This window comes from Channa argus, chromosome 6, assembly GCF_033026475.1.
Source record: "Channa argus isolate prfri chromosome 6, Channa argus male v1.0, whole genome shotgun sequence".
Classification (NCBI taxonomy): domain Eukaryota; kingdom Metazoa; phylum Chordata; class Actinopteri; order Anabantiformes; family Channidae; genus Channa; species Channa argus.
Window position 1 is genome coordinate 25,708,238 of NC_090202.1, and position 26,056 is coordinate 25,734,293.

At 43.5% G+C, this 26,056-nt stretch overlaps 1 protein-coding gene across 3 annotated transcripts in view; it reads left to right on the forward strand.

The window, feature by feature from the left end:
- The first annotated feature begins 362 nt into the window (after positions 1-362).
- gpr4 (G protein-coupled receptor 4) overlaps positions 363-26,056 on the forward strand; it is a 42,431-nt gene continuing 16,737 nt past the window's right edge. The window contains exon 1 of one of the 3 annotated variants that reach the window (XM_067507983.1): positions 363-532. The gene's annotated coding sequence lies outside the window, so the exon portion shown is untranslated. Of the gene's footprint in view, positions 533-10,735; positions 11,098-13,688; positions 13,972-26,056 lie in introns of those variants that run through there. The other 2 variants (XM_067507984.1, XM_067507985.1) reach the window with 2 other exon arrangements.

Here is a 26,056-nt window from a genome sequence, read left to right on the forward strand (position 1 = left end):
AGGACCAGCTCATCACCTGGCTGATACCATCCCCACAGTGAAGCCCGGTGGTACTTTAGAGAGACCTGTCCACGGACAGTTCCCATCTCTTGTGTCTTCGCACTGAATCTGCCCTGAAGAAGGAGATGAACCGAGCAAATCCAGGTGTGCAGAGCGTGCAGAACTACAAAGCCTTCGAAAAGCAGAGATCTCAGTTTTTGGTTGTATTACTGATGTGCAAATATTTTCTATGTAAATACGTTCTCTGTGGTGATCGACGGGTGAAACGCACACACACAGACACGCAAGGAGAGAGAGAGAGAGAGAGAGGCGGTATCTGTTCCGCCCTCTCTCTCTCTCTCTCTCTCTCAGTTCGCCTGCTATCGTCGCTCCGTTCACACCGCTCCGCGCTCCGGAGCCTCCTTAACCGGACCAGCACCATCACACGCTGCTCCCGGACGGGTTTCAATGGAATGAAAGGACTTTTTTTCTCTCGATGGATACGCGCTGGTTTCGGGGGGAGACACGACAACAGGAACACGGGAACGTGAATGTGAGTGCAGCTTTGTGACTTGTGTCTTCCTCACTCCGTTTTCTCCGTCTTTACGCACACACACACACACACACAAACACGCACACGCACGCACACACACACACGGAGGGGCAAGTACCGAGTGTCCCCTTGCAAGGGGGTCGCGTACACCAGCAGTACTTTCAGGTAGTCACCTGCAAAATGTTCTGCTTGGCAATCAAGGCTAAGCAGCCAGTTTCTGCAGGTACTTTTACAAGACAAATACTAAATATATATGTAGTTGGTAACATTTCAAGAAAAAAAAAAGAATTGAAAAAGCTTAAATCAAGGAACCAAATATGACTTTGCTTTGGGTTTTAAATGATTTCAAACTTTTCTCCAGTTGAACCAGCTTTTCTATCACTTTCATTCGTTGCATTATTTACACACGAAGGTAAATCCAAAGCAAATTATTAGTTTTTGGTTCTTTGCCAGTTTTTCTTCTTCTTTTCATGGAAGGGTTCCAACAATTGCAGAGATCTCTGGGTGAGTTGAGGCAAATATGAGGAAATTACAATCACACATCAACACACGAAACGCATTACGAAACTACAAACTGTATATGGGCTCAACATACCTATCTGATGTATCTGTTTCCAGTCATTCCTGGGATGAGCAGGTCAGTAAGTCAGCTTATTCACATCCAACAGTGTTCTGTCACATTGTTTCTCACATAGTTTTTTATTATTATTAAAACATAAAGCTGTTCCTCTACATAATAAACTGGTAAAGTGTTTTTGTCAGGCGTGAGGGGAAAAAAAAACTGTAACCCTCTCTGCTTGTATTCTCCATCTGACATCAGTTCCACCCTTCACACAGCAGGCTCGCTGCCTTTGCTCCCATTAACTTGTTGCAGAAACCAAGTCAACTTGCAATAGTTGAATGGAAAGCGAGCTGAGCTGGCAGCGTTGATTTTACAGTATAGTCGGCACTTGTGTGTCTTTCACAGCTTCAGGGAATGAAAAAAAAAGAAGCTGCTGAAAATAAAAAAAAAATCACGAGTCTGAAAAAACGTCATTACACACTCATGTCACTGAATTCCTGCAGCTTTATTGTGCAATAAGCCAAAAAGACTGAGTGGCGTTTCAATGCCAGGAATCTGTCGTTTACTGTATGTTGAACCAAGCTGGAAGGATCTTAGAACATGTGTCTGTTGGACTTTTAGCTTATTTACTTTTATGCATGTAGTTGCAATTCAGCAATCTAGTCATTGTGCAAAGCAGCCTGTGAAGCGAGGAAGGATGATTGTCGGCAAGATACCTCAGAAATAAACTGACATGGCTGCAAGTTAGAAAACAGATTGTTTTTTTTTGTTTTTTTTTAACCATAGCAGTCATGCTGCATTCACCTGCTGGTGGTGATAAAAATCTCCTCCTCGTTTTGCTGCCGAGTGGTTCCGTGTTTGAAATGTGTCAATCAAACATGGGCTAGTGATGACGCTGCAGGTCTCCACATAGTGAAGCTTCTCCTCTTTGTTTCCCAGTCTGCAACAAGACTAAAGTGTGTGACGTCGTCAAAGGGGTTTTAGTGCAAATGTGGGTCAGAAATAAAATGCAGACTTTGAAAACCACTTTCCTGCTGTATAGAAACGATTGGTATCTTCTGGAGGAAAAGTTTAGGACAGCGGCAATTTTAGTCTGATTTCGATGCACACAGCCTGTTGGGAGATGGAGCACATGAGCCACGTCAGGCAGGGAGAGACGGTGATCTCTGGGGGGGCATCAGCTTTCAGTGAGTCTGGTTTTATCCCCCCCCCTGCCACCACATTGTCCCTCCTTGCATGATAATAGGATTATTAAAGGCAGAATTTGCCTTTTATTGTCCGTCACTGCAGCTGAGCGGCCCTCTCCTCTCCACTCCCTTGAGCCCCCATCTCTTCTTCCATCCCTTGTACTGAACTATTTCTGACCTCACAGGAAGGATCTGTGCAGTTTTAGCTCTGACCTTGAAGGCTGAAGGATGAGTGTGGTCAGCTACGAGCCCCGTCTTCATTTACCTGCTGGTTTCTTACGGCCCAACCCCCCCAACCAATCGACACGCGTACACCGCTGACCCCCATCTCCTGACCCACAAAGATACGCCTCCTCCCTCTTTAGTCACCAGCTTGTCTGCTTTTGTAGTTTTCAATAACGTCAGTATTTAATCAATCCCCATAGATGGACTGACACTGAATTCAAAGGGCAGAGAGAGCTGAGAATAAAAACGGAGAGGACGAGAGGAGAGAAGAGTGATAGATGGAGGGGAGAGGACAGGAGGACAAAAAAAAAAAAAAAAAAAGGAGTTCGGGGTGTGAATGTGAAAGAAAGAGCAGCGACGGTATAATTTCTCTCCGGAGGAGTTCTGATAAGCAGCACTTAAGAGCCTCCGAGGTTAAGTAATCACTATGATTAAAGGCCTGAGCGGCTGCAGTGGCAGGGAGCGATGCTAACAGCTAGCCTGCCTGGAGAATTCGGCTTTATCACACCACACCAAATAACACAACACCGATTGCGTGTGAGATCCTGTTAATTGGTGAAACGCTGTGACGTTGTCTACTCCGCTTCAAATCCCACCAGGTGGCTTTTCTGGACTGACGGAGAGATGATGTTTGAGGCTCCTGCAATGAATAGGGCCCCGGGCGATGGTTGACTGAGGGACCGGTTGGTTCTGGCCTCGTGTTCTGACCTCATTTTGATGTATTATTTATGTACAAAATTACAGTATGTGTGTGTCGAGTGAGTCAGGCATTTTATTTCTCTTCCATTTCACCTTCAGCTCACATACAGAGAAGAGAGAGTTGTTTTCCACTCCACTCCACAGCGGATGTATGGGCAACAAGCTACTGGGGTGTGAATAGGAAAAACAATGTGTGGAAACAGGCTCCTCGTGAAATGAGCTACTCTGTCATCTGCCAGAGGCAGCATCAGAACAAGGCATCAGATTTCAGGCTGCGGGAGCTGCAGTCCACCGCCTTTAGCCCATTCAGTTGGAAGCTGCGTTAAGCAATCTTACGCCACAAAGCGGCAGGAAATGCTGCAAACAACCAGACTATATGCAGCCAGCTGACGGTGTGTTTGTCTCCAAATTCCCACTTGTTTTTTTTTGCTCCATCTACTCTAAAACAAAGAAAATGTCTCAGCTAAGTGGACAGTTGCAGATGGTTTCCTATAATAAGGTTGATCAGACCCATGAGACTCACCCGCATGTCCCCATCCACTTGTTTGGCCTCAATACTAATCTGATTGGTTCAATATTAGGTTTCAGCCGTTTCTGATTCGGATCCAATACTTCTTTATTTTTAGCCATTCGACAGTAAAGATGGTTGAAATGAAGGCCATGCCCTGGAACAATTCACTGCTCTCTGTCTCAAACATTTTACAAGCTTATCGATTGATATTAATGAAAGAATAATTGACATGGGATGAGGCAGTCGTCCACGCACAACAGGGTCAGTGGTTCGATCCCCGGTCCCGGCTATATGTCAAAAGTGTCTCTGGGCAAGACACTGAACCCCTAACAGCCCATTCCCATCCCCAGCTGTGCAGTGCCGGTCCAAACCCGGTAGGAATTGTGGAGGGTTGTGTCAGGAAGGTCAAAAAACACTGACAAATCAAAATGCGGACTTTGTATTTTTTCTCCTGCCACTTTTAGTGCCACTGTTTTCACTCGGCCTGCAGGTTTATCCGCTCAGTGAAGGCCCTCACTGCCCTCCTCTGTCTGTGATTGGGTGACATTCACATCAACCAAATTCAGTCCTCATGCATGCTGCTGATTGCAAATGAGCAATCGATTAAATCTGTCCAAATCTATCAAAAGTACTAAAACAATAAAGATTGAAAAGGCTGCAGTTACTAATACTGCAGCTTTAATTAAAGTGTGTCATTTCTAACCTAATAAAACACTCAGACATAGTGACGTCCATGTTCTTCTTGTACAATAGTAACTGTTGGCTTAAAGCGCCGGACTGATAAATCTGGCAGGTAAGTTATCGGAGGCAAATTAGAAAGTTGACTGCTAAACTCACGGTCGGCTGATGTTTTGGTGCATGTCGCCCTGCAGGCTCGACAATTGGCCTAATTGTATAATTGTTCCGAAGATGCCGAGAGGTGTCACGACTCTGGTGCCTTAATTGGGAGGGTGATTCATTAGTGAAGGCGACTGGTTTGGGTGACACCCACCAACCCACCCACCCGCAGACAGTCCGGCGCTAAGTGCAGCTCCGCGGATAATTGGAGGTCTCGGAGCTGTTGTTTTTGTGCCGGCGAGTTTAATCGAGGGTGTTGCAGCTTTAGTTTTCCCACAGTCGAGGACTCATTCACATCAGCAACAACACCTCCTGCCAACCTGTGCTCAGTGCGTTGTCATAGCCAGAACACAATGATTTGTGAGCTCGGAAATGAGCTCCAGTTCGTGACCAAAGCTTTCCTGTGGGACATGGGACATTTAAAACCAGCCAGTTTCTTCTCCCATCCCACAAGTCAAAGAGTTGCATAATTCATTCGCACAATAAGATCATTAGATTCAGGTCAGAATAAATGGATGTGGGCCTGCCAAAAGAATGTGCTTCAGCTGCCAGCTTTCGCTTGTAGTTTCACAGGAAATTAGGAAGAAGACTGAGAAACTAGACGATCAGGTCTGAGAACGAGCAGTCAGCAGGTGTAGAACGCAAACGTTAAACGGCCCATGAAGTTGTCATTGCTTATGTAACATGATGTGTTGCAGTAACAGTTTGTCCAGTTTTTAATCCTTCAAGCTTCAAACACGACTACGGAAAAACTGATTCACGCAACATTTGAACCTGGGATTATTCTAAGTCTAGATGAGAGACGGGGAGACGAAGTGAGTTGGTATCTTCTAGCTTTTGATTGGCTGAACACACACCTGATCCAAGTGGGTAGGACGGGGGGCTAGTTGGAAAACAAGCAGGGCAGAGGGGCCTTGGGGACCATTATTGACAACCACTGCTTTAAGTTCTAAAAGACCAATCCTTTCTCAATTAACTGATTGGACTCCAGGTCTTCCAACACCTGAGTGCAGTTGATGATTAGTGGCAGTAGAAGCCCGCAGCAATTTTGTATTTTTAATAATCAATGATCAATGATCACCACTGATTGTTTGTGTTTTATCAGCTTACAAATATTGCATTTGTGGATGTTTGTGACTTTTTGGCCGATTTATGCAGAAATGAAAGAAACTGCAAACAGTGGCCTCACTGCTTCTTGCACTATTGTTGGTGGGAGGCTCCAGTAGCCTGCAGCTAAAAGTTCTTCGTGTCAAATGAAGAACTGACTTCTGAAACTACCCCAAATCAGCAGGTTTCCCTCTGTCGTACTTTTGCTAAATAGCGCACAGAAAAGTGGATAGCGACGGGTCTCCAGTTAAAAACAGACACATTTACCCTCTGGTGGTTTTGTCAGCGCTTTAATCGCGTAGCTTTCTCTTATCCAATCACTTCCCTGCCGGCTCCTCTGTCTGCTCGTTGGTGTTTCCCGTGTTTGATCAAATTTAGAATATTTTTCGACCGCTATGCTACTCGGACAGAAAAGAAAGGTGCAGGAAAAAGAAAACCTTGAAGCTGAAGTTTTGCTGCAACACACATGCTCTGGATTTGCATCAGCGAATCATAAATTGCTAATGACGTCCCCTGTGCTTATAGCAACAAGAGATAAAACAGTTGGCATCGTTCTGGATAACTTTCCAGATCTTCCAAGTGCAGACTTGTGGTGTCTGTTTGGCTTTTAACACATTCATTATTCAGTCACATTTCCGTGTGAATCCTCCCTAAAACCAGCCTCTCTTCTGATAATGGCAGGTCGGTTACAGTTCGGGGTTTGCTGGTGCATTTGTAAAGAGGAGGCGAAATAAAGCGATGGTCCAAACTTGAAGACCTACAGGCCGACTGAAAGATTTAAACACAAAACCGAACTCGTGCATGTGTGATTGTGCGTTTTTGTAACTGCTGAATGCACCCGAGACACGAAGACGTCACTCCCGTCTGTCTGTAAACACTGTTAGCCCTGTTAGACACATGTGCGCACACACACACACACACACACACACACACACAGTGTGTCTCTGTCTCCAGTGCGGAGACAGAGGCACCTGTAGCTGCCATTAGCGCAGTTTCAGATGGTCGATACCCATCTCACCCTCTGTCTGTTTGTCTTCCTCCTTTCCTTCCCATTAAAGCTCCATCTTTCCATCCAGCTTCCTCTTCTCTTTTATTTTACTGTCCCTTATTGTCCCTTTCTTTCTGTGGTCTCCTCCATCCTGCTGATGTCCCCATGTTCCTGCTCACATTTTCCACCTCTTCTTCTCGCTCATTTTCGGCCCCTTTCCTTGGATCTAAAATTACCCTTTATCTCTGTCCATTTGGCTCTCCCCCTCTCCCCTTCTCCCCCCTCTCCCCCCTTTTTTTCCATCTCTCACATTATCTCTCTCTTTCCACTACTCTCTCGTCTCTTATTTCCAATGCAATTTCAATGTCTATAATTTCCCTTGATCGATCAATTTCGTCTAATTGCTCCCTCTCTGATTTCTCCCTTCCACCTCCTGACAATAGACCGTATCAGCTGGAAGACTTGTAGCCTGTTCTATTAGAATACAGGCAAGACTTGAGATGAGTGGTCATTAAAATGCAACTCTGTTAGAAAAACCACACACTGACAAGCTACCGTGTTATTTTTCTACTAACTGTGCCATCGAAATGCTTAATGTGAATATGGATGAAATGTGCAGTCTTTCTCTCTCTCTAGCCTGAAATAAAGCAAATCATTCAATCAAAAACATTATCAGGGATCTGTTTTTTGACAAAACAGAGCTAAAACTAAATTAAAAAAAAAAAGTTGTAGTAGCTTCTGACCTGTTGCATAACCGGTAATATGAAGCATATTATGTTCAGGAGCATTTAGACATTTAGTGGTTAAGAAGAACAGCTGTGGTGAAGCTGCTCTCTGACAGACCATCCTCATTCCCGAGGTGTCAAAAAGTGCAGACTTGTCCCAGTCCCTTTGCGTTACGTGCTGATGTTTAGGTTACCCGTTTACGTCAGTGATAGACAGGCTGAGCTGCCGGTGAAAAAACCCTAAAGCAATGATGAGGCATAAATTTCTGAATACCGGGGAACATAGATGCAACCCGAAGCAGCAGCTCTGCCATATGTTCTACTTTCAAATGTCTCTACTCTGAGACGCTGTGGGCTTTAATGTTGATCGAAACACAATGTGGCGGATGTGGTTACCATATTAAGGAAGTGTGTGTGTGTTCTCACTGTTTGGAGCAGTTGTAATTTATCTTGTAACCTGCCCTGACTGTGAAGTTGTTTTCCTCAACCCCAACACACTTTCTGCGCGTATATGAAGTCATTCAGCAAGCGTCCGATAGTAACGCCATCAATATGATACACCAAAGGATGTAACAAGCGGTGCAGGTTGACCCTTTAGGACGCGTCATTGTCTGCGAGGAAGACTGGGCCCTACGTACAAAATCATTTCTTGTATAATATATTTGTTTAATTGAGCAGTTGTGGAAACACCTGATCACGCTTTGTGTGTGCGTCCCGTTGAAAGGCGCAGACGGGTGACGGCGTTTATCTGGCTCTGCAGTACCTGCATACAGGACAGGCCCTGTATGTTAAGGCTTAACGCTGGTGCCAGGAAGTACAGACAAACTATCAAATAAAAATAATAATTATTATTAATTTGGCTGCAGTTACGCTTCACACACTGAGACCAACTGAGCAAAAAGCATTGACACTTTTGAAACATTTGTTTGAAGTTTGTTAGCATATGGGCAAAATTACTATGACAGTTTGTGACTGAGGAAAAAGCAGCGTAGATAATTTTTTTCCTGCCGTTTGGCCCAATTACATGAGGATTCACATTTAGAAGCAGTTATGTTTGGTTATGTCCTTCTGATGTAGGTCACGATGATGTGTGTGCGGTTGTGTTACTTAGTGTGAGGCGGCAGTTTTAGGCTGTTTTCTATCCTCCATGCAACAGTCACAGTTGATCAGTCGACCATGCAGGTGAAACACAGGCTGTTTGCACCATCACTACCGTTAAGGTCTGTTGGTATTAGTCTGATGGCGTTCGCTGAAAACAAAGCTGAATGCAGTTAAAATAAGACGGCAACGTTTGGCTCTGGACTGCATTTAGTCAGTACAAGCAGCGTCCGTGTTCCTTTTAAAATTCTCTTACTCATGTTTTAAAGCACTTAGACAGCAGGTCAACTTGTCTGACATGTCTTTTATTTTTGTGCGTCGGTCTCGCTGTCCTACAGTCTCATTCTCACCTACGGGCAATTTACAGTCACCAATTAACCTAACATGCGTGTGTTTGGACTGTGGGAGGAAACACATCCACATGCAAACTCCACACAGAAGGGTCTCGGTCAGATGTTTGAACCTGCAACCTTCTACCTGCAGCTCTAATTACTACCTTTCAACTTTCGATCCTCTCTAAAGCACTTTGAATTGCACTAATCTAAATAAAAAGTGCTACATAAATAAAGTTTTGATTGATTGATTGACTTTTACGCCATACACAGCTATTTAATTCATTCAAAATATCAAGTTGATATATTGATTCCTCAGAAGTGTGTAGTTCATTTTTTAAACTTACAGATATAAACCAAAATGATCAACTCTATTTCTACAACACTTCCATCAACATTTATTGTAAATAAAAGCAAACTGAGTGCAGTTATACAGCGTGTTAAAAGACAACGTCCATGCATCCATTAGTGCTACACACTTGTCCGTCAGAACAGATATTAATCCATATCATCACCAATCATTTCATCTGAAATAACTTGAACCAGCTAAAAGTGTTTTAAATGACATATAAAAAGTCTCAGGGAGACTTCTGCAACTTTTTTTCATACATTACGTCCATTTACAGTAAAAGAAGTGCTTTTCTTACTGCTGCTTTCTCGCGTTGAACCTTAAACACAACCAGCGAACCACTGGGTGGGTTCTAGTGTGAAACAACCACAGGAAACGTGATAATTTCTCAAATAAATGCATCTAGATCACCCAGTGTATTTGTTGTGAGTGGCTATATTTATAATTGTGCAAGTGAGTAATTTCTCACACAGCAGCTGATGGAGACGATGAAATGAGCGGTAAAGGTGGTGAGAATGGAAGAGCTCCTCCGATGTGGCAGCCGTTCACCTCCAAACAGATTCTCTGCTGTAAATGTTTTTTTTTTTTTTTATGAAATTCAATTTCTACTCAGTCATACTGAGAGGCTTCTTAGTTTGAAGAAGGCTTTTCTGTTGTTCACGCTTTCCCTCTGTTTTGGTGCAGGTTTTCACTTTTCCTGCCAGAATCAATGTCCGTGTCCTTGATCCTGTGACCAACAGCTCAGACCCATTGGACATAACTTGCATCTTATCCATGTTTGTTTTATTACAGTATGAGACAAGCATATAGGATTGAGTTCCCGGCATTTTATTTCTTTAATAATTCATGGTTTTCTTAGATTAAATGTCACATCCTCACTCACAGTGTTTGTTTTGCAGCTTTGTGTGTGTAGTAGAGTCAGGTCATGGCGAATTACACAGGAACCGTAGACAACAATTTCAATAGTTTGGCATCCGACCTTTGACTCTTGAAAGACAGACGCAGATGGTCCCAATAGAGGCTTTTGCAAGATATCAATCATTAGTAAATGCAGTGAGTGATATCTGATTTTTTTTTGTATTGTGCATCTTATTTCTGCTGCTCATTCTGAATTTCTACTCGGTTTTTATATTAATAAGTCCATGCAAAAAGATGTTGTAAGTCTAATTTTTTGCTTTTCGATTGAAAATAACTGACAGTGTCACTGTTGCACATGCATGCTCACTTTGCATCAATCCATGTCACTAAATAAGGAGTTGGGTATAGTTATATCACTTAGTAGGCCCCTCGCTGTCAGCTGTGTTTCATTTTTTTAACCCGCTGCAATCAGAAACACTTTTGTGTGTCTTTGTTATCTGCAGCATGATTGCTCTGAATGATTAGTATGTGTCAGTGTGCATGTATCAGTATCAGATATTTCAATCGTTCAAATGAAAATAGACAAAACAAGAAGTGGCCTAGGAAACAGACACATAGTGGCATCAAACGCACACCTCCGCTTTCTTCACCCACAAAAACACACACTCACACACACACACACTTACATTTAGTCATTTAGCAGACGCTTTTATCCAAAGCGACTTACAAGTGAGGTACAAGGCAGCAAGAATCTAAGTCAAGGAGAAGACATCAAAGCAAAGTCCTGTGAGAAAAGTGTTCGCGAGATGCAAGTGCGAGAAAGAGCAGAAAGGATTATTATATTTTTTTTAATATAGATTTAAGTGCATAGGAAGACGGGGAAGAGTTCTGTTTTCAGCAGTTTTTTGAATATTGGGAGAGAGTTTGCTGAGCGTGCAGAGTTTGGCAGCTCGTTCCACCATCGTGGGATCATTGCGCTAAAAAGTTTTGCTTGGTGTCTTCTGTGCGGTGCTGGGACCAGCAGACGCCGTTCGTTGGCAGAGCGCAGCGGGCGGGAAGGACTGTAGACTTGAGTGAGTGAGTTGAGGTAAGCGGGAGCTGTTGAGTTAACCACCCTGTGAGCAAGAGCCAGAGCTTTGAACCTGATGCGAGCAGCTACAGGAAGCCAGTGTAGAGATCTGAAGAGGGGTGTGACAGGGGTCTTTCTTGGCTGAAACAAACACCAAAAACACACACACACACACACGCTGCTTCTTAAACTAACAAACAATAAATTCTGTTATGACACTATATGACTAAACCCAGCTGTTATTAATTACATTACGAAATCTGGTCGTTAAAAAGTGAGAAAAATAAAATAATAGAGAAAGAAATCAGCCCAACAGTGAGAACAAACCCCGTTGTTACAACCTCTGTCGAATTTAAAGTTCTCATGACTATACAGGTATTGGATTAGGCTGCAGACTGATTGACATGAAGGGCGAGTGGAGCCTATTTCTTATTCAGTTTTGGTTTCGCTAATGTGGGCAGTGCCTTCGATGCCACGATCTGCACTGGCAAAGACATAGAAACTAGCCTTGATGACTCGTTTTGCTGCACTGTTGTCAGCTGTTTGGATCAAAAAGAAACGGAAGTCTCCTCACGTCTCGTCTTGTTTAACTTGCAGCCACACTCAGTGTTTTTGTCACATTGAAATAAACATAAATGTTCACTTTGTTTAAAATACGAAACTATGCTGGCAGGACAAAGCTGTAGAAAACAGTTTAATGCCGGATTTAATGCCTTTTAATGCTTGAATCATGCTACAGGTATGTTGCAAATGTAGCCAGATATTCAGGTGAGTGGGCCTCTCAGATAGTGATACCAGTGGTCTGAATGCAAAACAGCCACATGGAGCTGGTCTGGCACAGGTGCACTTTTCTCTTAGCCGAGAAAAAAAAGTGTTAGAAATATTGAAAACGATACTGTTTTGCTTTTTTATCACTTTGTTTCTTCTGTGCTGTACATTGTGTTTTCCCTCGGTCTGAATCTTTTCAGCATCGGACAAAAGGCAAAATGTTCAAAATCTTGTTGCTGAATCCACGTTGCTCAAAAGGTTCGTCACAGAGGTGTTTCACTGCTTCAAACATGTCCAAAGGGTTTGAGGGTAAAAGCACCAAATGAAGTTAAAGCACCTTTAGTTAAATTCATTGTTTATTACTGGAGGATCAGATATGCTGGAAATAATTGTCTTTCTTCTAAGCTGTAGAGTTAAAATCCACACGTGCAAACAATTGAAACCATGCAGTCAAAAGAAAAAGCCTTTGACTTTAACCATATGTTTACTGCCTCTGACCTTTTTACTGCCCCCCCAAAGGAGACAGGCTAGATCCCACCTAAGCACTGGTTATTATAGAAAATGACTGAAGCTACTGTATCTCTTAACAAAGTCATGACCCTCTCAGAGACTTTGAACACTCAGAGAAAATGTCCTTAGCTTTTGAAATTAGCTGAATTAAACTTAGCAATGCGTGAAATTACAATCTTTTTATACATAGATTATTGTGATCATTTTACTCGGATCCTCTTGTAGTCAAATACCCGCCATCATTTCTAACATTCATCCCACCTGACGGTTTGAGTTATCGTATTCTGTCATGGATTAGCAACGCGTTCTCATCGCTGACATAGGCGTCAGATTGTGCCGCTTTGTACTTTGGCGTCTGTACTGGACGCACCAGTAAAAACAAAACGCTACAAACAGTGACAACGACACACACTTTTTGACGTCTCTGGAATGAGAATGGTCTGGGATTACTAAACAGGAGAACCAGGGACAGGTCCATGGACCTTAACGGGTCAAAGCGACTGTTTTGTGTTGATGACAAAAAGATGCACGACAACCCAAAAAAACATCTGTCCACAGTTTTTGTTACGTTGTTTTACAGTAAATTGATGTAGTTAATCTGGTTTTAGCTGTTTGAGTGGGTTTCATGTTTTATAAGTTCAGTCACAACTTTTATTCGCGCGCGCATGTGTGTGTGTGTGTGTGTGTGTGTGTGTGTGTGTGTGTATTGTTGGGCAGCCATTCTAGCTCCTATGACCATACACACACTCCCACATTCACCCATCCACACTCACTAACAAACATCCTCGACTCACCAGCAATTCAGTAATATGCATACTCTCTCTCTGTGCCTTTGATACACACACACACACACACACACAAACACGGGCCCAGTGGGATTAGTCTGGCAGGCTGTGCCTCAGAAATGAGTGGAGGTTTTCTGCAGCCTGTCATTAAAACTGCTGACACCTTCACATCCAAACCTCCACTGGAATATCATTTGTCTGAGGTGTAGCGAGCAGCCGAGGACATTTATAAACCAGCGCGTCACACAGACACGGGCCAGAACAAAGCTCACACATGCACTGCACAAGTGAGCGAAAACAGGTTTGGTTTTAATGTGGGAATGTGAATAGAACTGAAGTATTTAGATCTCTAATATATGTACTTCCATCAGGCAGAGTCAGGAAATGATTGAGATGAATGACCTTCTGCATATTTTATTAGCTGAATATACAGAATCCATAAACCATATGTCACAATCTGTTGTAACCTATTAGTGGGAATCAGTGGGTTCAGCTGGTTGTGATTAGCGAATAACAATGGGTGCATTTTAAAGAAATAAACAAAAGAAATGAAAGATAAAATGCCCCCTCCCAACATGTGGTCTGAATTTAGTGGTTGAACATATTGAGGGTAGAAAAATAGAAACTGTTATTCCAGCTGTGGGAACAAAACAGCGTGGTACAACAAAGTGAGGTCGTCTTCGAAGTAAAGCATTTACTCACAACATAGCTCAGTGACAGACGAGGTAGAATGAATGTTTGGGATTTTCCAAGAATCTTCTCAAATTGGGCAGAAGTTACTGTCTGGAAACAATAACAAGAACTGGGCTGTCGTCCACTTGGCTTTCAGGTACAGTACAGCAACACAGGTGCTCAGCTACAAAGACACACACACACATCATACGTCATGGGCTGTATCCTGGCTACTCCAGAAAGCAAAGAAGGTCGTCATCTGCACACACACACACACACACGCATGCGCACGCAGGCACACTCACACTCAAAGTGCCTCATTCATTCCTTCGGAGATGTACAGTAACGAGCTCTGGTGATCTGATCAAGGCCAAATTAAGATGTGCAATAAAGCTCCGCGCGGGAAACCTGACAGGAAAACGTGGCACTTTTATTGAAGTCATTCATTTTCCCTGTGGGTGGGAGATGGAGCCGCGAGGCTGTGAGGTCTTTGAACGTGCATGGCGAACATGGCCACCCAAGCACGAAATGAACATACAGGATTAAGTGTCTAGTACAACCTTTGACTTTCCTTTCGTCCCGCTGGCTGTGTCTTTCTTGTTCTGATCGCTTCTTTGCTTCCACCGCACTCCCGTCGTCATTTCTTCTGCTCCTTCGCGTGAGTAGACAGATGGGACTGAGCGAGCTGTTGAGCATTTTTTTTCCCAAACTGTAACAACATTGGAGCTGCAGTATAGCAGCTGTGCAGGCAGACCTAGTTCATGCTCAGTGTCTTGGGGCGCTTGGCACGTACAATAAAGAAAATGTTGACATGCAGGAGTCAGCAGTGTTCTCCTTTTCACTAACGCCAGGCATGTTTTGTGATCTGGAAAAAAATTATATAACCTCAACAAGCACAGTGCTTAACCGAAGACAACAAAGTAGGACTTAGGATGAATGGAAAAAAAGGCACTAACTCAAAGAGGCATTGCAATGTCAAAAAAGCGAAGCTATCAAAATCGATCAGTCGGGCGTGTAAGGTGGATGACTAGCACACCAACGACCACAGAATGTGTCCCGTGTATAGCGAGCTCCACGTGACCAAAGCTGTTTGGTAAGAATTGGTTTGGTTTAAAAGATAATAAAAGTCTCACTGTTAGTTGTTCCACAAACACTCTGTAACCTTAACCAAGTGCTGTGAGAGACTGAACGCAGGCTTTAAAAAGCTGATGCTAATTTACAGTGTTGTTTCTCGTTCATCCATTCACACACAGATGATGGCAAAGCTGCCCTGACAGGCATTGATATGTGTACTATCAACATATTTGTGTCTTGCTATTTACGTTAACTATCAACATATCCTCGTTATATTAATAGAAAATGTCATCTGGTTGAAGCGCATCAAAACACTCTTGTGTGTTTTGTATAAGATGCTGGGCCTTTTAGTGTGTGTGTGTGTGTTAGTCTTTACAGGATGTGTGCAGCATGTGACACTCTCTGTCCTTAGACCTTTGACCCTGATAAGGAAGAACTCCCCATTAAAATGCTTTACAATGGTTAAAAATAGTTTACTGAGAAAAAAGGATGTAAATAATCCTACTGTCCCAAATGTTTGTGAAAACTAGTAACTCTCAGAGATGCATGAAAACCGGCAGCAGAGACGCGATTGGGATTATTGTGCAGCAGGGAAGTGAGACAGTGGAAGTGTTGGCCACAATAACTAAGCTAATGGACTCCAAAACCTCACTGCCTACAAACCCAGCAGGGATGTGAAGGGTTATGTCTCTAATGTCAAACCTGAATGACATCTACCTGAAGTTCGGGACAAATTTTCTTGCAGCAAACAGGTCGTCCACTGTTTGCAGAGTGCGATGGTCCAGTTACCAACAAACCCAAAACGTGCTTACCACAGTAATGAGCTGGTGCAGGGAGCCTGCAGCGCTTTTCATCATCACACTGACCACGTATGAGGCCACACACAACAACTAAATGCAGCCCCTCGTGCCTTTTGTGATCTCAGACTGTTTCGTGGATTTGGATGCTGCTAAAAGTAGTTGTGGCGTCTGGCTGGGTTCCCTGTAAGATTAGCATGGAAAAGCCATTTTCCTTCAAAGTTCACAGCGCTGCACAAACTTTACCTTCCAGCTTCTGATTACTTGATCGCTTGCAGGGATAGTTGGGAAACAAGGTGGTACATGGGTTCTCCAGCCCTGCTCCACAGTGCGGTGGATGACATGGTCCTGGGTAGACTGCAAACAGTGATGTGGGCATTGTTTTGCCACGCCGGCGTAGACGGAGGAGGCGGGCAAAACCGTGATCCAATTCTGCCTGGTGAGTGTGTGTGGGTGGTGAAGTGAAGACATTTGACTTCCTCCTTTAACGAATAAATTATCCAGACACACTTAGGCAGCTTAGCGTCTGTGTTCCACGTATAACTGCATCTCATTCACTCTCTAATGATTAGAGCTTCTCACTGCTACTATGCGCGTTTTTGTGTAGCTGTAAAGGAGCTGGTTGATAGAGTTTTGGCTCCCTGGTGCCTGATATAGAACCAGGAAGTGGGGCACATGAAAGAGACGCTAATCTCTGAGAGTGACATGTCGTCCGCAGTGAGTTACCCGGTCTGGCACGGCACTGTAAATTCCTGAAATATTTCTCACAGCGATGCCACGTGACAAAGCAGGAAGCAAGAACATTCTTAGGCTGTGAACAGGGGAAGGTGTAAATCTGGGAAGTCGTGGAAAAGTTTGGGGAATTGAACAGCAGCAGTTTGGATGGAAGAGCTCTGGCATATTTTCAGATTTTCCATAGACAAAACTTTTTTGTGTGTGTGTGTGTGTGTGTGTGTGTGTGTTGTTCTCTCTCTCTCACACACACACACAGGTGAGGGGGCCACATGATGACAGTGTGGGTCCTCGGGCTGCAGTCTCATGACTCAGCTCAGCTGCTGACGACGGGCTGGAAGCTCTTATCATGTGGTTCCTTTCACTTGTTGTTCTCGGCTGCTCTCAGCAGCACCGTCATCTTGTCTAACATGTACTGTGGTGACACACCATGTTTGGACTGCGCACCACCAGCAACACATCCTGTCCTGATTATTATTTTTACTGATGTTGTCAATGTGTAACATGTTCCTTTACAGATAATCGTTAGTTGTGGAAAAACTGACACATTATGAACTGTTAAAAATTGCAAAGCCTCTATGTTCCTGCATTGAACGTGCTCAGAGGCTGCGCCTGAAGGCTGCACAGGAAAGAGAGCACACGTCGGAGGAGACGGTCAATACGGCCGCTGAACCGATTACGGCAGAAGAGGCAAGTGGGCTGGTCACAGGTGCGTTGCCACGGCGAGTGGTTGTCAGGCTACAGTGGAGGGTCAAGCTTTAGCTTGAATTTGGAGTTTGAATTTGTTAGCGTACAAAAGAATGCAATGCAAAATTGATTGTGTGTGTGTGTGTGTGTGTGTGTGTGTGTGTGTGCTCATCACGCATTGACAGCATTGACAGCATAGCATCACCAAGTTTTCCTGCTCTTGTATCTGTGTGTGAGCGAGTGCAGTGTGTCCCACTGAAAACTGGAGTCATATTGCTTGTGTGCGAAACTGATTCTGACATCGATAAATCAAAGTGCAGAAGAAACAGGAAGCACTGGGAGGCAGGGACAACATGTCTCTATGGTCTTGATTGAAACCGACAGTGTTACACCCACAAACACCTCAGACTCTGCTGCAGTCACCTTTCCTTGCAAGTAGTGCAGCTCCACGTGACACACGCTGTCCTGCTGAGCTTGACGAATATGACAAGGGTGAGACTGCACGACACGGCCCCAGCTGATGACTTACAGAGACACTGCACAGCGCTGACTCCCACCCGGCAGGGACGCTGAAGTCAGATGCCATAGTAGAGCCTTTTACTCCAAAGATATTACAAAACAAAGCGACTGCCGAGCTCGAGACCAGCCCTTTATAATAACACAGTCTGGTTGTTTGCTCCAGATATACCCAATCATCTTCACTGTAATCTAATCTGAGGTCACTGTCTGTCGGGACTCACCTGTAAAAGGATTAGGAGTTTGATGGATTGTTGTAATAACTGTGACCCAGGGCAGCAGCTGCACTGCTGGTGACAACTGTCTGTCAGCACTTTCTGTAACTGAGGGTTTAACAAAGTGCTGAAGAGGTGAAGAAGCTGATTAACACAACTTTATTTTAATAAGTGTAGGTTTGTAGGCCTCCCAGATTTAAACTAAGCTACTGTGAGTGATCTGCACTGTAAACATTGTATGCATCCAGTTTCAGGCGTGTGTTTGACTGCATGCACACACACACACAGACACACAGACACCTGTGCAGAGCAGGGCGGATGGGAGGATGAAACATGTGTTTCAGTTATTTTCACACATACTTTCACACGGTGTCGAGATTTCTCTCTGAGCTTTGAAACAACAGCTGTGGCACAATGTGAACATAGTAATTTGTTCTGTTGCTCGCTCTGTCACTGAGCCACGGAGGAGGCCGACTGTGAATGAACTCCACCAGAACTGGCTGCTTCTCACTGTGCACAAAGAAGCAGTGAAGTGGGTTTACACGTGGAGCAGCCACTGAAATCCGGTTTTTCAGTAAGACACTGTTGAACCCGTTTTTGTGCAAATTACTGTGAAGTCACCTAAAGGCCGACACTCGCTTGGTCCTTGGTCGGTACCGTACTGGCTCTGTCAGCCCTGACAGTCGTTAAGTGTGTGTGGTGTAAAGATTCCAGTCTTAAGACCCAATCTCTATCAGTCGATCTCACAAAGATCTTTTTAAAACATGTTTAATATTTACAACAGCGACCGATGATGTCACAAACGATGCAGACCTACAGTAACTTCTGATTTTGTTTTGGCACAAGGACAGCGCCAAAGTGCCAAGTTCCCAACCAGTCCTTACGTGTTTTGCCCCAAGTTTGCTCGGTCATCAGGTTTGCCCTACTTTCAGACTGTCAGGCACAAGAAATCTGTGATAGTTGGCTGTATGTGTGAACTGTTCAGTCTTTGGCCGCAAATGTGTTTCCCACATTCATATTCTGTGCAGAGTATTTCAGCGTTTAGAGGATTAGTGGAAGCGGTGGCATAACTCACAGTGGTGTAATTTCATTACAAGCACGACACACCTTATTTAGGTGTGTGAAGTGGCTTCCGTCAGTGAGCGTCTGCAGCTCATTTGTCTCCCGTGTAACACGAGAGCTGGCGTTACAGCCGCTGGCCTGCATCCCCGCGACACAGCAGAGATGTGGCGCACTCAGCACAGATGTTGTGTTAGTGGCACCAAACGCTGCGATTATCAGAGGAGCATCTCTCCGTTAGGCCCCAGGCGAGACACTCGAGTGAGGGAGCAAGGAGCAGAACATGCACAAACGCACAGCAGATCTGTTTGAGGACATATGATGCATGAAATCGCATTTGAATAAAAAGGCTACAGGGTGCAATTTTGCAATATGGCGCTGGCGATATGTGTGAGATAAGTGCAGCACTTTTCATTTATTCAGCTGTATCCGCTGACAATAATTGAGATAAGAAATGGTTTCAGCAAACCCTTTCATTCAAACAACTGTGGCTCAGTTGTATTAATATTTGTACTCTTTATTACCTATTAAAGAAGAATATGTAGGTTTTTGCAACTAATGAACGACTTTGTCTTTATAGGCTCACGTGTTCCCCACATGAAGTCATGTAGTAGTGCCGCAACCTTTTTTTAAATGTATTTATTCAGTTGTACAGGGATGTTCTTACAATGCCACTAGAATCAGGCATCGGGCCTAATCCTGCCTTTGTGCACTGCACTTGTAACTTGTAAAGCATCTCTGATACAAAGTGGTATTGGGACAATATCCAATTTCAAGATTTCCGTACTGAGTGTAGGTCACAACAAACACAAACATGCCAGCGTCCAGTGGAAATTCAACAATAGGCATCTTTGTTCAAGTGTACGAACCCTATGTCTTAAAACAGTTGTGAATGCCAGCAGAGGCTAAACGTACAAAACTGCAGCAGTGAGTTTGTGGCCTGCGTGGAGCAGGAGTCACGGTCCCACAGCATCTGCTCATCATTTTGCAGCACCACTGTGTGTTTGTCATGCAGCCACGGTTCATTTTCAAGCTAATTCAACTTAAAATCTATAGATTTACTTTCCGCATCACACTGACCTGACGTTAGTAGAATTCCCAGCATGCATTGTTTGAGACTCTTCTTCTGAGTTTTAGGAACCCACGTCGGCGCTGTACAATAGGTCACAGGTGTTTCTTTCCAGCAGCAACGTTGTCAACCACAGTGACGGTTGCTACGCCTTCAGTCCCAACAGCTTCGCGTGCACGCACACACACACACGCACACAGACACACACAGAGTTCACTGGGAGCAGCTTTGCGTGTCGTCATTGTACTGACTTTGATACCAAATGATGCCAACAGCTCGAGCTGCAAATTGAACTTCATGTTCACTCTTCAAACTGAATCATGTACTAAACAGAGCAAATTTGTAAAGACCGAATGTCATTAATTACACAGTAGAATCAACTTAGTATCTCAAGCGTATTATTTCATTTATAACTAAATCGCGTTTTTATTTTTAAGGACCCGAAGAACTGAAATCCTCAGTGGCAGATTCTACGCTCTATCCCTTTTTGATTGTGTGTAACTTTTCTGCCAGTTCTCCAGCTCCGTCCGTCCCATCTACTATCTGCCTTCGTAAAATCTGCATTTTCCTTCAGTTTTCCCTGTTGGATCTGTTTCGTGCTCATCCTTCTCTTTTATCCACCTCTCTCTTCCCTTGTTCTCTTGACACCTCTTCCTCCTTCGGTCTCCTGAAAATATCAAATAATATCCCTTTGTTTCTGTACGACAGAGATCCTTCACTTGTCTCTTCCACTTTCTGTTCCTCTTAATAATGTGACTAACATTTCCTTTTTGTGTGGTGCTTTTTCCAAGTTCCATCGGTTTCACTTCCTTTTTTGTACAGTTCATCTCGAATCATAATCTCAGGCACTGTAGTTTCCTGATCCTCTACATTAATACACAGAGAATATGGAAGGGGAAGAGGACAGGGATTTGACGGTTTGCTGTTGTTATCCCATCCCAATGATATGGTCTTGTGTGCAACACATGCACACATTTGTACTTTTGTACAGTGTGAGGGGCCTCTGTTAACACACTCACACACCTGTCTAAAATGTTATAAAGTAAAGATTGTGCAACTGAACCCCCCCCCCCCCCCCCCCAAATCTCCTCTCCTGCTGTTTATTGTTACTGGGTTCTGCAGCATGATGCTGAGACTTTTCCCACCACACTTATGGGAGCTCACGACGAGCTGTGCTCCCTCCTGTTTACAGCTCATTATGACAGTCAGGCCCCTGTGGGATGTCGGTCTCAAACGCCACGAGGAAATGATATGCAGCCCAACTGTTGTCTGTTGACGCTGTTTTTTTTTTTAATGGGCATTGCTTTCCTGAATGATCTTGCATAAATGAAAACCTGAGGTGTGGCCAACCCTTGCTTGCACTTTTGAAACCATAAAAAGCCCCTAGCTGAGTCCAAAATGTGAGTTAATCACTATACAATTCAACAGCACCACAATCCACAGCCAGCCATGTTGTATTACTTTACACTATGTAAGAGGACATCTCAGTATTCCCACAGGAGTCATTCATGTTTTATCCAAGCTAATCGCATCTTTTGTCTTAACCGCCGTATCGGGCGTAGACACGTTGGTAAAGTCGGTTGTAAAACTGATGGATACAAGGTTGCTAAAGGTTAAAGCGTTGTAACATAAAAACAGGGACAGCAGCGCATTTCACGTGTGCAACGTGATGTAAAAGCTGTAGCACAGTAGTCAACCATGTGGATACTCAGCCTGTTCTCATTCCCAAGGTGTCAAGAAGTCGCGCTTTGTGAAGTCCCTTGCGTTATGTGAAGGACGTAAGATGCACGTTCGCATCGGTAGTCGACTCACAGGGCTTTCAGTCAAGTAGAATGGATGAAACCCCTGGATGAAATGTTGGAGTGGCCGATCGCTTTGAAAAGGATACCTGTAGCCTGAACGTGTGGAAATATTGGTTAAATACACAGCACCAGATGGAGAACTTGTTAAAAATAGAAGAATTTTGACCCTGGTTTCCCTGATGAGGCCTCCTGTGCCTGTGTACGTTGGAGGTTTCTACAGAGGTGACAGGAGGCACAGCGCTGATGGATGTTTTTAAGATGATGATGTATCCCTGGTTGCACAAGTACTTTTTTTTTTCCAGTAATCAAAACACAGATGAGAGTGATTGTGAAATTTTCTTTTACACTGTAAACCAATGTGCTAATACATTAGAAGTTCATGTAATACACTGTTTTGGAGTAAACTGAAGAAATGCAAATGCAAATAATTTACTATTCTTCTCACATAAGTAGGATTTTTTACCTTCTTTAAACTTAACGTTGTCAAGCTAAGTAAACTAGTCCACTTAGCTAGAAAAGGCCTTAGAAGATCAAACTCTTTGCTCAAATCAGTAAATTTCATTTTCTCTGACTTTTCTCAGTGTACACAGTCAGTTCTTGCAGCTGCAGTACATTGTGTACACAGTATATTTGGGGCGGCTGTGGCTCAGAGCACCTGTCAATAAACCCCAGGAGGGTGGTTCTAGGTGCAGCTGTCCCACAAACAATTTCCCCATTGGCATCAGTTATTATTGTTATTATCAGTTTTCACAAATCATTGAGGCAGAATGAGACCACAAAGGTCAAACAGTGCACTGAGAGACAGGACAGGATCAAAAGTATTATAACTTACAAAGTACATTACCAGGAAAAAGTAATGGTACTGTTTAGAAATTTGCTGTTTTTTTTTATATAAATCAATCGGATAGATAGATACTAGATAGAGTATTTAGAGTATTAAATGGGTGCATTTTGTACAGTGTGTAGTCCAGTGCAGCACAGTGAGGAATGTCAGCATTGACCTTTCCACCCCCCAAGTTGAGTTAGAGAGCCGCATGGCCTGTCACTGAAGCTCTGCCTGGAGACGATGCTGTGCAGTGGATGCAGTGGACGGTCAATAATTGACAGGAGCCTGCTCAGTGGCCGTCGCTCTGCCAAAGATGACAGACTGTCCAGCTCTGTGCCGACTACAGAGCCCACCTTCCTCACCAGCTTATCCAGACGTCAGGCTTCTGAAGAAGTATAAGAGACCCTGTCCCCTCCTCAACAGAGTGTCCGTGTTAGCCGTCCAGTGCAGTTTATCATCCAGCTGTGCTCCCAGGTATTTGTAAGTCTTTACAACCTTCACACGTTCACTGTTGATGTGGAAGGATGCAAACGATGACAATAGTGGCACATCCAAGGAAGACTACTTATTTATTTTGTAACCTATTTGTGAGAATGTTTTAGTAGCGTTTCTCATTGTACTTACATAGATGAAATGGCCAAGGTTTTGTAAAATAGGTAACATTTTTCCTTTATGGACTTGGAGCATTATAAATTGTACTTCCAGACATAGATCGCCACCCTTTTCCCAAAATGTAAAAAGGAAACGTATTTCCACACACTTCTAAAGCCTCCTGAGGCCAAAACATAAGCACACGAGAAAGTGAGAGGAAATGTGTTGTGTGACCTCTGACAACTGTATTATGAAAAGAAACTATCAAATAACATGTTAGTGAGTTACACGTGTGTTTGCTGGTTTATAATGAGATCACAAACCGTAAATGAAGTCACGGCAGAGGAAATGAAACCAGCATGGTGTACATACTGTAATATGCAGTGTGAGCTGGAGATGAGTTGGAAATAAGGCTTTATTCTTAACTCGAACGAGGCTGCTGGAAGCTCCCGTTACAAGTATCAGTTTGCTGATGTTTCCCAGTCCACTCGCTCTCTGTCGCTGGTTTCTGCTCGATTTTCCGTGGCTGTTCCTTTACACAGTGCAGGACCCCAGATCGGGGAAGTCTGAGCCTGTTGGGAGATTATGTCAGAACCCCCCTCGCACGACAAAGTCATCAGAGCCAATAATCCGTGCCGACCGGCATAAAAAGCAGTAATATGTAAAAAGACATCTGTTAGCGGACACAGTCAGACCCACCTAACAGTACGTATACCAAGACTGGTTACATGAAGTAAAACTCTATATTTGGAGTAACATTACTAAAACTGTTCCAAGACTCACTCAAAATGCTTAAAAGTCAACCTGTCTGCACTGCTGCTGGTGCTGTTCAGTGTCTGTGTCACTTGAGGCTTCAACCTTAAGATACGTTTTAGAGCATGTTCCTATGCAACAAATGGGTATAAGAAAAGTTGCATATTGTAGCTTTGAGTGTTGATCATTTAAGGACACAGGGCAGAACCTGAGCAAATGCAGCGTGCACCACATGCACTGACCGTTTGCACAATCGCTGTTGTCTTGAGATAAGAATGTTGTTTAAAACCAGTGTGAGAGACAGATGAAGGGCTCCAGAGAGCCCACTTCAGAGAAAGTGGACTAGTGTAAACGCAGCTCCAAATGTAAGCTGAATCATCAGTCATTCTTTATTTCATTTAGGTTATTTACTTGGGTAAAAATAGCCCCACTTAGCAACACTGGTTATTGGCAGATAGTGCTCAGGTTTCACTGGCACAATCTGCAAGGCACATCAGTAATATTATATCAAATATGTTAGTGACAGATGAGACTAACTGGCTACAGCATCCAAACCTAACATTTACACAGTGAGAACTATTTCGAGTTCGCTGCTGAATAATACAGTGTAGTCACAGGGATACTTTGGATGCTCATATGCTTTGCCGACAGAAACCCTGCACATAGCAAAACCCACTTTGTCCAGAGCTATTTTTGTGTGACTTCATCAAGCAGTAACCAGAGCCCGTCCAAAGGCTGGATTGTATTGTTGGGGCGGCACGCTGGCCCACCGGATTTCACATAAACAGCGAGAAAAAGAAGCCTTTCATTTTGTGTATACAGTACGTGCGTCTCGTGTGGAATTGATTTTCATCTGGCTTGAGTCACGATAAAGAAGGAACAAACACTCCCAAACATCTGTGCTGCTGACGTTCACATCCACTCCTTTACCCCTCTATTGTTGATCTGCGAACACATTTCTCATTGGTGTGAAATAGCGTATTTGTAGACTTCCCAGCATGCATTGTTTGTGACCTGAAGCTCTTCAAATATTGACGTGTTTTTGTAGTTTGAAGCTCAGTGAAAACAAGGTAGACTGTCTGTTTTTAACGCATATCAAATGAAATCATGGTGGGGTTTTTTTTCTTTTTTATAAATGTGAGTCCAATAGGAGTCAGGGCATCATGTTAACTGAAGGTCTATGGTTCTCTGAGTTTCTACAGTTAACTTTTTAACATTTTTAACGTCGTTTGACAGATGCGTCATCCAAAGTGAGCGACAGGTGATGTACAAAGGCAGCAAGAAATCTAAGTCAAGGAGGGAAACTTTAAAGCAACGCGCTGTGAGATAAGTGACATGACATGGGGGCGGCTGTAGCTCAGCAGGTTAGGTAGTCGTCCACGGACTACAGGGTCAATAGTTCGATCCCTGGTCCCGGCTACCTGTTGGAATGTCCCAAGATGCTGAACCCCAAGTTTCTCCCGGTGGGTCTGGTAGGCGCCTTGCATGGCAGCCACTGCCTTTGGTGTGTGTTTGGATAAGAAGCAACATTGTGAAGTACTTTGAAGCAAAGCGCTATAAGTGGCAATTTAGCATTTTAAGCTGCCCTTCAACTGACATTTTGAAGTTGAAACGAGTTATATTTTACAGTGAAGCCATCAACTATTCACAGGCCAAAACAGAGAACCTAAAGCAGCAGGGCTGCAAAGCTTGTACTGAACTGATGCATTTTGGCCCCAGTGAATATTGTAAGTATTGACTGACGTACAGAAAACCAGTGTTAAAGTGCAAGTAATGCTCCACTACAAGTAGCTGATTTTACATAAAATACTTTACTCGAGATGCAGAATTAAGTAGATGCTGTACAACTGACCTAAAATACAAAATTACATGGACTTTACCAAAAAACATATTTAAAAAACAATTAAGTATAATGTTCTCGACTACCATAAATAAAATGAATTATTATTATTATTATTACCTTGAATGTGTAAATCTAGACACGAAGATTCAGAAGTGAAAAACAAGACACAGATTGATTTTAAATACGTCATTTGCTGAGACGTTAACTCATTATAATATATATATACACACACACACCAGTTCCAGTTAGATCCAGGGAAATCATACTTTATGGGTAGT